The following is a 14,685-nucleotide window of genomic DNA, read 5'->3' as shown; positions in this document are numbered from 1 at the left end:
CTAGGGTGGTAGCTGGTAGCGTGTAATACTGCATTACCAGCTGTTGGTTTGCGAAAGAGTCTGGTTTTCAAGGTGTTGTTCTCGATAAAAACCTCTAGATCCAAGTAGTTTACAGAGACCTCACTGATGTGGCCCATAAATTCCTAATTTAACTCATTGATGTTGAGTACAGATATATACTCCTCAGACGAGGAGCGACTCCCCCTCCAAACAATAAAAAAAGGTCATCAATGTACCTTGTCCATAGTAAAATGTTATCCAGCCAGCCTCCCCCCAGGCCACGTGCTTCTCCCACCAGCCAACGAATAAATTCATGTAGCTTGGGGCGAAGCAAGTGCCCATGGTGGTACTGCGTAGTTGTTGATATAGCTTATCAGAGAAAAGAAATACATTGTTGTGTAAGCTAAAGTCAATCATTTCTAGAAGCATGGTATTGTGAGTTTGAAATTTAGGGGCCCTCTTGTTTAAAAACCATTTCACTGCCTTCAAGCCATCTTGGTGGTGAATACAAGTGTAAAGGCTAGTGATATCAAGAGAGATTAAAAAACATATCTGATTCCCACATAATACCCTCCGTTAGTCTTAAGAAATCTTGTGTATCTCCGACATATGATGTCAGATCCTTAACTAATGGGCTTAAGAAAGAGTCAATGTATAAAGACTTAATACATATATTACCTACTGGCGGTTGCCAGTAGGTAGTTATAGTTAGGAACTATTTTCCATAGGAAATCCGCAACATTCTATTCCCAATAACTTTGGTGCCAATTGAAGAATCTTCGTGACATTTTCAAAACTTATGGCCCGCTCCAGTCTGCTCCTATCCTGGAAGTTTCAAGGTGATTCGTCAAGTGGGGGCTGAGAAAAAAGGGTGGTCCCAAAACGTGTTTTCCCCATGCAATTTCCCATAGGTAACTTTAGACACGGCTACAGCCCGAACTGCTGACTGGAATTACACCAAATTTGGCAAAAAGGTAGATATTAGTTCAGAAAGAACTCTTTTGTTAAATTGTGTAAATCCGTTCAGTAGTTACTGAGAAAATCAAAAGTAAAATCATATATATATATATCTACGGCCGCCCAGGATCCGCGCACCCTCCCGATCACAAGCTTTATGCTAATTGGCTGTCAACACTCCAAACCAAGAAGTGTTGGGAGCCATCTTGTGCCTCAGTAGAACTAAGGCACAAGAAATGAGTGAAACAAGTGTGCAAAGCGCAAAAAGGGGGCAGGGACGAAACACCCTGACCCCCTAGGCCTGCTTAGGGGGTCCTTTCAAGGACCCCCAGGGCCCAAAAATATATATTTTTTTTTAAATCGGCAAAATCCGTGCAGGGTGTGTGGATCCTGCAGAGAAAAAAAAAATTAAGCGCGGGCTCCTGCGCTTCATTAATATTTATCCCCTGGGTGGGCCAAATCCCAGGGGCAATAATAGTATTGGGATGGGGGGCCCACCCGGGGCTTACCTAACATAATTGCAGGGGGGGGGGCTCCCAGCCCCGGGGACCGCCACCCCCGGGGCTTGATATTCGTAAATAAAAAAAGAAAAAACCTGTATCGGGGGGCTCAAGCCCCCCCCAAGACGAAGGGATTGCCACCTTCCCGGGGCTCTAAAATTTAAAATTGGGGGATCCATGATGGACCCCCATTCCCAGGGAACACCCCCCGGGGCTTTGTAAATTGTGGGAGGGGGGCCGCACGACCCTCCTCCTGGAGCCTTGTCATGGCCCTGGGGACCGCCGCCACCCCCCAGGGCCGGCTCCTGCAGTGTCCCGGGGTGCCCATCCCCGGGACACTGTAGTTTGCTATGGCAGGGCGGGAGCCTCGTGGCTCCCACCCTGCCATAGAAAACTTGCCTTGGATTTTGAAAGATAGAGCAGGGAAACCTGCTCTCTCTTTCAAAATGCAAACCAAATTGCTTTTCCACACGGGGAGCTGCATCTTAGCAGCTCCCAATGTGGAAAACCAATGCTGGCTCCCGCAGGACGCAGGGAGCAGGCGGGACCGTGGGGGGATTGGGGACCCCCCCCCCCACGGTCCCCAACGGAGATGACCAGCCCCGGGGTATGGGGACCCAGGGGCTATTAGTGGCCTGGGAGGGGGGCCATGCGGCCCCCCTCCTCAAATATTAAAAATATATACTTTTTTAAAATCAAAGGCCGTCCCCGGGGGATGGGGTCCCCAGGGCCATAAATGGCCTAAGGAGGGGGCAAGGCAGCCCCCCTACAAAAACAAAAAGAAAAAAAAACTATTGCCAGTCCCGGGGGATGGGGTCCCCGGGGCAGATTATGGCCTCGGGAGGTGGGCCACGCGGCCCCTTCCCAATTTTTGTATAACAAAATAAAATTGGGGGCAGGCCTGGGGGATGGGGTCCCCAGGGCCAATAATATTAGGAAAAGAATAGGGGCAACAAAGCCCCCCTTCTTAAAAAATAAATAAAACAGACCGGCATTGCGCCGGAGGCCACGCCCCCTCCTTGCAGCACTCTGCAAATGCGCCCCCTGGCAGATTTGCAGTTGGGGAACTAATTTCCCTTGAATACTGGGGATCCCTGGGGTCCAACTAGCCCACCAGGAACCTCAGGTATGCGCCAGGGAGCTGCGTTGCAGAGAGGTATTGTGAGGCCACACCCCTATTTACAGCTCTCTGTAACGCAGCTCTGTGACGCTTAATGGAGGTACATGGTGGGCTAATTGCACCCCAGGAACTCTCAGGATTCAAGAGGAGTTAATCCCCCAACTTAAAATGCGCCACGGGGCGCATTTGCACAGTGATGAAGGGAGGAGGCGGGCCTGAGTTGACATGTGTGCAAACACACCCTGTGGTGCGTTTTAAGTTGGGGAATTAAGTCATCTTCAATCCTGAGGGTCGCCGGGGGCCTACTAGCCCACCAGGTACCTTAAGTAAGTGCAACAGAGCTGCGTTGCAGAGTGTTGTAAAAAGGGGTGTGGCCTATGAACACCTCTCTGCAACGCAGGTCTCTGGCACATACTGGAGGTACCTTGTGGGCTACTTGGCCCCCAGAAACCCTCAGGATTGAAGAAGAATTAATTCCCCAACTTAAAACGTGCCACAGGGCGTGTTTGCAGACATGTCACCCTGGCGAGTTGTAAGTTGGGGAATTATTTCCCCTACAATAGGAAGGGTCCCTGAGGGCCAAATAGTCCTCACTGTACCTCCAGTTTGCGCCAGGGACCTGCGATGCAGAGAGGTGTTTAGAAGTCATGCCTTTTTTTACAACTCTCTGCAACGCAGCTCTGAAACCCAGCTCTGTGGTGCTTACTGGAGGTACCTAGTGCTCTAGTTTGACCCTAGGGACCCTCAGGATTCAAGGGGACTTAATCTCCCTACTTAAAACGGCCACAAAGCATGTTTACACAGTGGTGAAGGGAGGGGGCGGGGCCTGAGGTGACATGTTCAAACACACCCTGTGGCGCGTTTTAAGTTGAGGAAATAATTCTCCTTCAATCCTGAGGGCCAACTAGCTCACCAGGTGCTTCCAGTAAGCGCCACTGCGCTGCTTTGCAGAGAGGTGGTCCAGGCCGGGCCCATTTTTACACCTCTCTGAAGCGCAGCTCTGTGACGCTAACTGGAGATACCTGGTGGGATATTTACACCTCTCTGCAACAGCACTTACATGGTGGTACCTAGTGGGCTAGTTTGACCCTAGGGACCCTCAGGATTCAAGCGGGACTTAATCTCCCAACTTAAAAGGGCCACAGGGCGTGTTTACACAGCGGGGAAAGGAGGGGATGGGGTCTGACGTGACGTGTGCAAACACGCCCTGTGATGCGTTTTAAGTCGGGAAGATAATTCCCCTTAAATCCTGAGGGCCCTGGGGCCCAACTAGTCCACCGGGTGCTTCCGTAAGTGTCACTGCACTGCGTTGCAGAGAGGTGGTCCAGGCCGTGCCCATTTTTACACCTCTCTGCAGCGCAGCTCTGTGACGCTAACTGGAGATACCTGGTGGGATAGTTGGACCCAAGGGACACTCAGGATTCAAGAGGACTTTATCCGCCAAATTAAAATGGTCACAGGGCGTGTTTGCACAGTCAACTCAGGCCCCCTTCACCAGTGTGCAAACGCTCCCTGTGGCGCGTTTTCAGAGGTCATTTTAATCCCCCTGCCCTATTATGTACTAGGGGCTTACAGAGGAGGCCATTCTAATCACAGGGGTACCCCAACGCATAGTGTTTCCTAATGTAGGTAGGTGTTTTAATTGTGTCTTTTAGCATAGCACCGGCTCTAGGACTGGTTAGTCAGAGTCAGTTACCAGCAGTACCCAGCTGAAAAAGTTGAGGGTACAAGATGGTTTTGCAACAAGGCCTCTTTCTGCTCCTCTGTGTGTTCTTTCAGTAACTTCTTCCTTCTTCCTGCACTTTTCTTAATCTTTGAGGACTTCTGTTGCTTCTTTCTGCATTTATTTTTCTTCTTCCTGTGTGTTTTTTCTTCTTTCTTCACATGTCCTACCTCTGTAGGCATAGTTAGGAACTAGCATTTAAAACACCTTAGAAATTAACTGTAAAAACATAGGTTTCAGGCATGTTATAGTTACAAATTAGCATTTCAAAAACCGTTGAAATTCACTGAAAAAAACATAGGTTTCAGGCACGTTACAGTTAGGAATTAGCATTTAAAAAACCTTAGAAATTCACAGAAAAAAACATAGGTTTCAGAGGCGTTATAGTTAGTTGGACATTTCACTCCTACAAAACCATTAAAATTGCCCCATTATAGTTGTTCAGCTAACTATAACTCGTGTGCCCGCAATGCACTGCTGATGACGTCACAAATTACATGACATGACATGGTCAGCGAAAAAGAAATGGCTTCTGTTTTAAAACACCATACGGTAGTCTTCATACAAGCACATTTCGGACTTGATGTGCTTTTTTAAAGGCAACACATGTAACACTACCTCACTCTTCCCTATTCATCCCCTAGATATACATCAATCTGGTGTGAAGTGCATGCTGGTACAAATGCACTATGGGATAGGGAGTGCCGATATGACCCAAGTGGGTTGCAGTGAAACATATGTCTAAAATAAACTTTTTCACTGCCAGTGTCCACAGTGCCAAAGTCAGGTTCACCATCTACTGCCAACCTGGTTCCATATATCATTGTCCACATAAACACACCATGGGGCCTCTGCTTTCCCATGGTGGTGCAACTTCACGACCGTATTAATGAAATCAAACAAAATCCCTCAGGCTAGGTCACTCTCCAGGTCTTTTATTGCAAAAAGAAACGGCTTCGGTTCTAAAACACCATACAGCAGTTTCCAGGCCAACGAGTTTCGAACTTGACTAAGCCCGGGCAGTAAACTCTGCTCCGCTTGCAGAGTTTGCGGAATTTGGTCACTCTGCGCTCCGTGGAGAAACATGGAAATCCTGAATTCTGCCATTCGGGAACGAAGCTGAGTCCTTTTTTCGTTCACCTGCCTAAGTTTTTTCTTGGTGCTGAACGAGCACAAGTGAGAGTTCTCACACTGCTTGCGAGTTCCTGTGAGACTTTGTGCACACTTGCACGGCTTCTGGCTCAACAGCACCAATCTAGCATTCTCAGAGCCGATCCAGATCGAAACGGAGCGATAGAGCAGCTTCTCTGCTTGAGAATGCAGCTGAGTGGCATTTGGAGTGGATGTTCCTCTCAAACTGGCAGTTGGAGTTGGATTTTTTGTGCAGGAAGCCATTTAAAAAAATCTTTGGGGCATATTATCAAGGTGGTTTATCTCCGCTTTTTTGGCTTTAAAAGCCAAGAAAGCGGAGATAAAATTATCTCACTATTACCTAGCTGTCGCTAACACCAGTTAGCAACAGCTAGTAGGAGATAGCGACCATCTTGGGCCCCACTTTGCAAGTCAGTGATATTTATCACTAATGACATGCAAAGTGGGCGTGCCAAGATGTTAGCGACTGGAAACAGTCGCTAACATCGCTATCTCCTATTACCAACTTTTGGAGATATTCACGCTAAGTGCGAATATCTCCAAAAGCTAACACCTGCCCTGAGCAGTTCTTAGCCATGTTATCCAATGGGAGGTGGATAACATGGCTAAGAGCATTAGCTCGCTAATGCATGAATATCACTGACTTTTCAGTGATATTCATGCATTGCGACCGATTTTTATCGCATTTGCGATAAACCTTGGTAATACCAAGGTTTATCTGCGATAAAAATCGCCGCAGCTCGGCGATAATTTTTTCACGCTAACCAAGCAATAGTGATAATTATCGCTATTGCTTGGTAATATGCCCCTTTATTTTTAAACCAAAAGGAAGTGCCCCAGAGACTCTAACTTCCCGTTCCTGTCCACCAGGCTCCTTCCAGTGCTTTGTCCCTCTCTTGGTCACTTTTCATTGGGATTTGGAGCTAGAAGGCTCAATCTCCTTTTCTGCTGCAAATATAACATTGGATTTAAGGACTTTGTTTTTGAGATCTCACAAGTAAGTTGAAAAACTGGCGTCTAATGTTGTTATTTGTTTGACTGGGGGTATGCACCTGCATTTATTTGTACTTTTATTTCATTTGTAAAATTTATTGTGATGGTTTGCCTGTAGTTTTAGTAGAGGCCTAGTTTTTTTGTGCATGAAATGTATCATCTTTTGAAAATGAAAAACGTTGCACAGTTCAGTATATTTTCTTCTCCATGTTTTTTAATACGTTTTCAATATTGATTGATTTGATTCACTATTTGGCCTAGTCTGCCAATGGGCCTTCTTGCCAGTAGGCCCTGTATTATTCATGGGTGCATGAAACAACTGTTTCTGTGGTGTCTGTAGAATTGAAACTTCATTTAGGCCACGGATGGCATTGGATTAAGATAGAAGAAGTGTTTTTGTGGTTTTTCACGTTTTCCCCCTGCAAAGAGTGTTTAGGTAGGTTAATGCCTTCAGAGGATGTGTGTTGTTGAGAAATATTTTAGCCCTGCTAATTTTTGTTTTTTGCATTGCTAAATTAATGCTATGTTTTTTTGTGTTACCATGCCTCTTTTGTCTGTCCACTATGTGTGTGCATGTGTGTTTGGCATAGGCCGCCATTTGCTTTTTTTGTTCATTATGCTGTGTGCCCAGAGGCCATTTTGTATAGTCAGGTCCACCCTTGACCTGTTTTTTCCAGGCCTCCTGCTTGTTGTTGTTCTGACCATGTGGCTGGCAGCCATTTTGTGTTGCCAGCCAGTTTGCTTTCCCCATAGACCTGCATGTCTTATCTGTTTGTGATCATGCCTCCTTCCTGGTTGTTGTTGTTGTCTGACCATGTGGCTCGTGGCCATTTTATGTAGCTAGCAAGTGTGCGTTCCCCATAGACCTGCATGTCTTATCTGTTTGTGGCCATGCCTCCTCTCTGGTTGTTGTTTTTCTGAAGTTTGACTATGTGGCTGGCGGCCATTTTGTGTAGGCAGCCAGTGTGCTTTTGCCATAGGCCTGCATGTCTTCTCTGTTTATGGCCATGCCTCCTTGCTGGTTGTTGTTGTTCTGATCTTGTGGCTGGCAGCCATTTTGTATAGCCAGCCATGGTGCTTTCCCCATAGGCTTGCATGTCTTCTCAGTTTGTGGCCATGCCTCCTTGCTGGTTGTTTTTGTTCTGACCATGTAGTTCGAGGCCATTTTGTGTAGCCTGCCAGTGAGTATTCCCCATGGGCCTGCATATCTTCTCTTTGTTCCCCATGCGTCCTTGCTTGTTGTTTGACCATGTGGCTGGTGGCCATTTTAGGGAGGCATCCAGTGTGCTTTTTGTAATATCTTCATGTTGTGTTATTATGTTGTATGTTATCTTGTTCCTAGCTGCTCAGCCAGTGTGAGTGTTCCGTGTGGAATGTTGGTGTGTGGGCCATGAGTGGAATGCTTGAGTGACCGGTATGAGTGGTGACTGTTAGTGGAAGGGTTGAGCAGCTAGCAGGCTGCTCCTGGTGGGACTTATCTATAGAACTTTACTACCTGCTGTGCAGGATCTAAACTATATGTTATCTACTTGAATAAACCAACTTAAACTACATCCTACCAGCATTGACTACATTACTACATTTATTTTGGCGACAAGGATAGGTTTTAGTTCCATTTCCTCACTGTGAGCCATTTACCCTTAGATGAGGATTGGCTTTAGGGTTTTTTTTCCCTTTCATGCTTGGAAGGGTTTTTTAGTCCTATGTCCATATATTACATCACTGTACCCTTACATGAGGGTTATCGTACAGGGTTTTGTTTTTTTACACAGAGAATGGATTTTAGTTGCATTTATTGCAAGGTTTTAGTTCCTTGTCTGCGTAAGTCAACATGTGCTGGACGTTCTTTTTTGTTGTCGTGGTTTCTTCTCACTACCTTTCAACTGGGTTTTGGTCCCTTGGGTCCCTTATTTGGGGCAGGAATTTAGGTTTTAGTCCCCTTTTCCACATTTATACATGTTTGCTCTCCATACATGGGAATTATGCACATTATTCTTTCATTTTCTTTTCTTTAATAAAGAAGGAGGATAGGTATTTTGTATGTATCTTTCCTCCTTGTGTGGCTTTTTTCCCTCTCGTGATGTGGTTTATATTGTTCATCCCTGGGTTATGGACCATTTATTCTTTTTGTATCTTGTTGTTCATTGTTTTAAAATTTTAGTTTCATTATTCTTTATTTTATAGGAAGAAGATAATGTAGTATCTTCCTGTTGTGTTATTATGTTCTATGTTATCTTGTTTCTAGATGCTCAGCCAGTGTAAGTGATCTGTGTGGAATGTTGGTGTGTGGAATGCTGGAGTGACTGATGTGAGTGGTGACAGTTGGTGGAAGGGCTGAGCAGCTAGCAGGCTGCTTCTGGTTATGCTTATATACAGAACTTTACTACCTGCTGTACTGTATAGGATCTAAACTACATGTTATCTACTTGAATAAACCTACTTAAACTACATCCTGCCAGCATGGACTATGTTACTACACTTTTGCCACAGGCTTGCATGTGTTGTCCTTCTATCATTATGTTGCAGACATGCCTTCTTGCTTGCTGGTTCACCATTTGGTCAGTCGGTGGCTATTTTGTGTAGGTAGCCAGTGTGCTTTTGCAAAGGGCCTGCATGTCTTCTTTCCTTTGTTCCCATTCTCAATGCCTATTTGCTCTCTGTTGTTGTTGATGACAATGTGGCAATGGCACGCAGCCATTTTGTGTGTCCAGCCAGTGTGGCTCTTTGCCATCTTTGCCATATGCTGGCATGGATAGTTGAACAATGAGATATGTGTTTAATAAATTAAAATTAATGATATGCTTGAGGATAATGTCACTTATTTATATATATTTTTTTACTTTTTTTCGATTGTAGTTGTAATTTATAAAAAATATATATTCTTTTATTTTATTTTTAGATTTTACTTTTTACCACTTTCATAACATCTGGCATCAATGAATCACCTGAGTGTACAGTCCCCATGAAGGTTTATGTTGGTGTAGTTTTCCGGTTTACGAATGAACACTGTTAATTATTTAGATTAACTTAAGTAACAATACTAAATTATATTGTTTTTTGTACTACCACTTGAATTGCAACAATGCCACTTTTCACTGATGTTTCTCTTGCATGTTTGCTTTTAGGTTCACGAGACAAGAGACATCACCCACAGTACTGCCAGACAGAAGGCCTGTGCACGACTTGACGTGTGACTGACTACGAAACACGATCATCTCTTCAGCTTGTTGTGAAGCTAAGTGCCACTGCCAACTGACAGCTTAAAGACGGCCCAAAAGAAAGGTGCTGCCAAGAAAGTGGCTAATTGGGAGCAGAAGAAGCAGATTCCCACCAATGGCAAGCCAACCGCAACCTTTTTCTGGAAAGTTGTGCCTGCTGTATCAGACTCTGGCGAGCAAGCTGAGAGCAGCACTCCTGCATCATTTTAATTTTTCCTAGTGAAGTCAGTGAGGCGACGCTCCCCCTCCTTAGAGGAGGAGCAGCCACTGCCTTTGTGGTACACTTTCACATACTTAGCCGGAGTCAAGTGTATTCCTTAAATAATTGTTGTCTTAACCCACCACCGTCATAGAAATGGCCAGATACACTGTCTTTTCATCACATCTTACATTTACCCTGAGGAGGTTTTAGTTCCTTGTCTGCGTAAGTCAACATGTGCTGGACGTTCTTTTTTGTTGTCGTGGTTTCTTCTCACTACCTTTCAACTGGGTTTTGGTCCCTTGGGTCCCTTATTTGGGGCAGGAATTTAGGTTTTAGTCCCCTTTTCCACATTTATACATGTTTGCTCTCCATACATGGGAATTATGCACATTATTCTTTCATTTTCTTTTCTTTAATAAAGAAGGAGGATAGGTATTTTGTATGTATCTTTCCTCCTTGTGTGGCTTTTTTCCCTCTCGTGATGTGGTTTATATTGTTCATCCCTGGGTTATGGACCATTTATTCTTTTTGTATCTTGTTGTTCATTGTTTTAAAATTTTAGTTTCATTATTCTTTATTTTATAGGAAGAAGATAATGTAGTATCTTCCTGTTGTGTTATTATGTTCTATGTTATCTTGTTTCTAGATGCTCAGCCAGTGTAAGTGATCTGTGTGGAATGTTGGTGTGTGGAATGCTGGAGTGACTGATGTGAGTGGTGACAGTTGGTGGAAGGGCTGAGCAGCTAGCAGGCTGCTTCTGGTTATGCTTATATACAGAACTTTACTACCTGCTGTACTGTATAGGATCTAAACTACATGTTATCTACTTGAATAAACCTACTTAAACTACATCCTGCCAGCATGGACTATGTTACTACACTTTTGCCACAGGCTTGCATGTGTTGTCCTTCTATCATTATGTTGCAGACATGCCTTCTTGCTTGCTGGTTCACCATTTGGTCAGTCGGTGGCTATTTTGTGTAGGTAGCTAGTGTGCTTTTGCAAAGGGCCTGCATGTCTTCTTTCCTTTGTTCCCATTCTCAATGCCTATTTGCTCTCTGTTGTTGTTGATGACAATGTGGCAATGGCACGCAGCCATTTTGTGTGTCCAGCCAGTGTGGCTCTTTGCCATATGCTGGCATGGATAGTTGAACAATGAGATATGTGTTTAATAAATTAAAATTAATGATATGCTTGAGGATAATGTCACTTATTTATATATATTTTTTTACTTTTTTTCGATTGTAGTTGTAATTTATAAAAAATATATATTCTTTTATTTTATTTTTAGATTTTACTTTTTACCACTTTCATAACATCTGGCATCAATGAATCACCTGAGTGTACAGTCCCCATGAAAGTTTATGTTGGTGTAGTTTTCCGGTTTACGAATGAACACTGTTAATTATTTAGATTAACTTAAGTAACAATACTAAATTATATTGTTTTTTGTACTACCACTTGAATTGCAACAATGCCACTTTTCACTGATGTTTCTCTTGCATGTTTGCTTTTAGGTTCACGAGACAAGAGACATCACCCACAGTACTGCCAGACAGAAGGCCTGTGCACGACTTGACGTGTGACTGACTACGAAACACGATCATCTCTTCAGCTTGTTGTGAAGCTAAGTGCCACTGCCAACTGACAGCTTAAAGACGGCCCAAAAGAAAGGTGCTGCCAAGAAAGTGGCTAATTGGGAGCAGAAGAAGCAGATTTCCACCAATGGCAAGCCAACCGCAACCTTTTTCTGGAAAGTTGTGCCTGCTGTATCAGACTCTGGCGAGCAAGCTGAGAGCAGCACTCCTGCATCATTTTAATTTTTCCTAGTGAAGTCAGTGAGGCGACGCTCCCCCTCCTTAGAGGAGGAGCAGCCACTGCCTTTGTGGTACACTTTCACATACTTAGCCGGAGTCAAGTGTATTCCTTAAATAATTGTTGTCTTAACCCACCACCGTCATAGAAATGGCCAGATACACTGTCTTTTCATCACATCTTACATTTACCCTGAGGATGTTGATATAAATCAATGTATTGTGAAACAGTCTAGAAAAGACTCTGCGTCATTCAAATGAAACAAAATCAATATTCCCCTTTCACACAATATAACCTTCTTTGAATTTGCGGGTACAAGAAGCCCAACAGACTCTTCTAACCAGCCGTCAGGCTGGGCTGTCTTTGTCTGTTTTAAAAGAAGAAATGAGGAATGCAATGATTATAGTTTCATAACCAACTACATCCAAATCTCCTGTTTGGATGATACTTGGTTGTCTACATCGCTTCAGCATCATTGACATTTTGAATTTTGTCTATTTGAACAGAACTTTGGAGTGCTACCACTCTGTGAGATTTTTTTATATGTAAACAAGGGGTTTGTAAAGCAGTTTGACCCTGGGGTTTAAGCACTGACTCACTTGAACTTTCTCATTATACATTTGCGCGGTGAAGTTTAAGACATTTCTGCCAAGAGTGTTGGAGTATAGACTCCTCCAACCAATTATGAACGCAACCTAAATATACAAGTGAGTCCAATTGTAATCACACCATGAGATACCACCATGGACACAGAAATTCTACCCTTGACCTGAAGGTTGGAGGCAAGGTAGAGAACAAACTGAAGCAAAAGAAGAACTAGATCTAATACAGTAAAACTACAGCTCTAAACAGCAAACCTACGTGTTGGAATTGAAACACAAATGAGAATCAGAAATGTGTGTTAAGCTGGAGCTCAGCTCATATTGCCAAGAGCACAGGCCTTGCCAATTAAAAGAGTACTTTTACCCTGTGGGCAAAGAGCCTTGCCAGGAGCATAAAAGGAAGATATCTAACTAAATCACAACTACACTGCCAACAACCTGTGGTATGCATAACTGTGTTAAGGACCAACCTTCACTACCCTCTTAGTTGGATACATTTTTCATTGATAAAGTGTATCTGTCATACAGCATCCTAACATTGTTCATCGTGGTTTGTCTTGAGCCAGAGTTCTGTGTGTCCTGTTAACTGTTTAACTTTGAGTAGCCCTTGTTACTGAAACAGCGTAGGAATGAAAGCTTTCTTGAATATCTCCATGGAGTGCATTTTGGTGTCTTTCAGGAACCTCAAAATGCACATGCTGTTTCTCCACACTCTTTCCCCTGAATCAACCAGTTTCTTATTGTGTCTTGTTACTGCTTTGTGGGTATAGAGACAAAATATCGACTCCAAAATATCGACTGGACATAATATCGAGTTTTTAATATAGACTGGACAAAATATCGACTGGACATAATATCGACTACAAAAATATCGTTTTTCAGGTAAGTGAAGTAATATCGACTGTATAAAATATAGATAGCAAAAATATCGATTTTTTAATATTATATAATATTTTATAGTGTATTTTTATGTAATAATATGTGTGAATAGTGTGTATTAATGTTATAAAATATTTTATTACATGAATTTTGTTTTTATAATAATTGCGTAATGTAATTCTGTAGCGGGTTGTGGGTTTATAGGGGAATAGGGTGGGAAGTAATTTAATAATAATTAATTAATTAATATATGTTTGTTAATATTTTTAATTAATAATTAATTGATAATTAATTAATATTAATTAGTTAATTAATTAATATAATTTTGAACATATTTTGTATTAGTAAATAATTGTTAATTAATTAATTGTAATTAGTTAATTACATTAATTAGAGTACATTTTTAATATATATAATTTTGTGTAATTTTTAAGTAATTAATTTTGAAAAAATAATATTAATTATTAAAATAATTACAGCTAATGTTCTAATATATTTACTTTATTGTTATTGTTAATTAATAATTAATTGCTAATTAAATAATATTGATAAATGTTGGGTAAAGGAGCATTTTTAGGGTTCAGGGTCAGTTTTCAGTTCATGGGTAAAGGGGTATTTTTAGGGTTCAGGGTCAGTTTTCAGTTCATGGGTAAAGGGGTATTTTTAGGGTTCAGGGTCAGTTTTCAGTTCATGGGTAAAGGGGTATTTTTAGGGTTCAGGGTCAGTTTTCAGTTCATGGGTAAAGGGGTATTTTTAGGGTTCAGGGTCAGTTTTCAGTTCATGGGTAAAGGGGTATTTTTAGGGTTCAGGGTCAGTTTTCAGTTCATGGGTAAAGGGGTATTTTTAGGGTTCAGGGTCAGTTTTCAGTTTTTGGGTAAAGGGGCATTTTTAGGGTTCAGGGTCAGTTTTCAGTTTTTGGGTAAAGGGGTATTTTTAGGGTTCAGGGTCAGTTTTGGGTTTTTGGGTAAAGGGGTATTTTTAGGGTTCAGGGTCAGTTTTGGGTTTTTGGGTAAAGGGGTATTTTTAGGGTTCAGGGTCAGTTTTGGGTTTTTGGGTAAAGGGGTATTTTTAGGGTTCAGGGTCAACAAATAAGATTTTAAAAAATTATTTTTATTATTTTCATTTATTATTTAATTATTATAATTTAATTTAAGTCGTTTTAAGTATATTTTAGTAATTAAAATTTAATATTAATTTAATTTAACACTGTTTTTAATAAAGTAGATATTTTTTACATCTATATTTTTGTTAACGATATTTTGTACTCGATATTTTTGTACTTACCTGTTTGTAGATACAAACTCGATATTTTGACTGTCGATATTTTGTCCACGATATTTTGGCAACTCGATATTTTGTCCGTCGATATTATTTCAGTGATCCTGCTTTGTGTAGTTCTTCTATTGGCCTCTTTGCTGAGTCACTCCATCTTCTTTTCTGATATTCTTTTCCCAGTCTCACAGAGATCGTGCTAGTGGGTCTATTTCACCAATCTCTTCTTTTCCTGAATTACATGGGCTCTTG

The sequence above is a fragment of the Lissotriton vulgaris genome, chromosome 2_1, assembly GCF_964263255.1.
Source record: "Lissotriton vulgaris chromosome 2_1, aLisVul1.2, whole genome shotgun sequence".
NCBI classification, from domain to species: Eukaryota; Metazoa; Chordata; class Amphibia; order Caudata; family Salamandridae; genus Lissotriton; species Lissotriton vulgaris.
The sequence above is the reverse complement of the archived record's forward strand: the minus strand, read 5'-3'. Positions refer to the sequence as shown.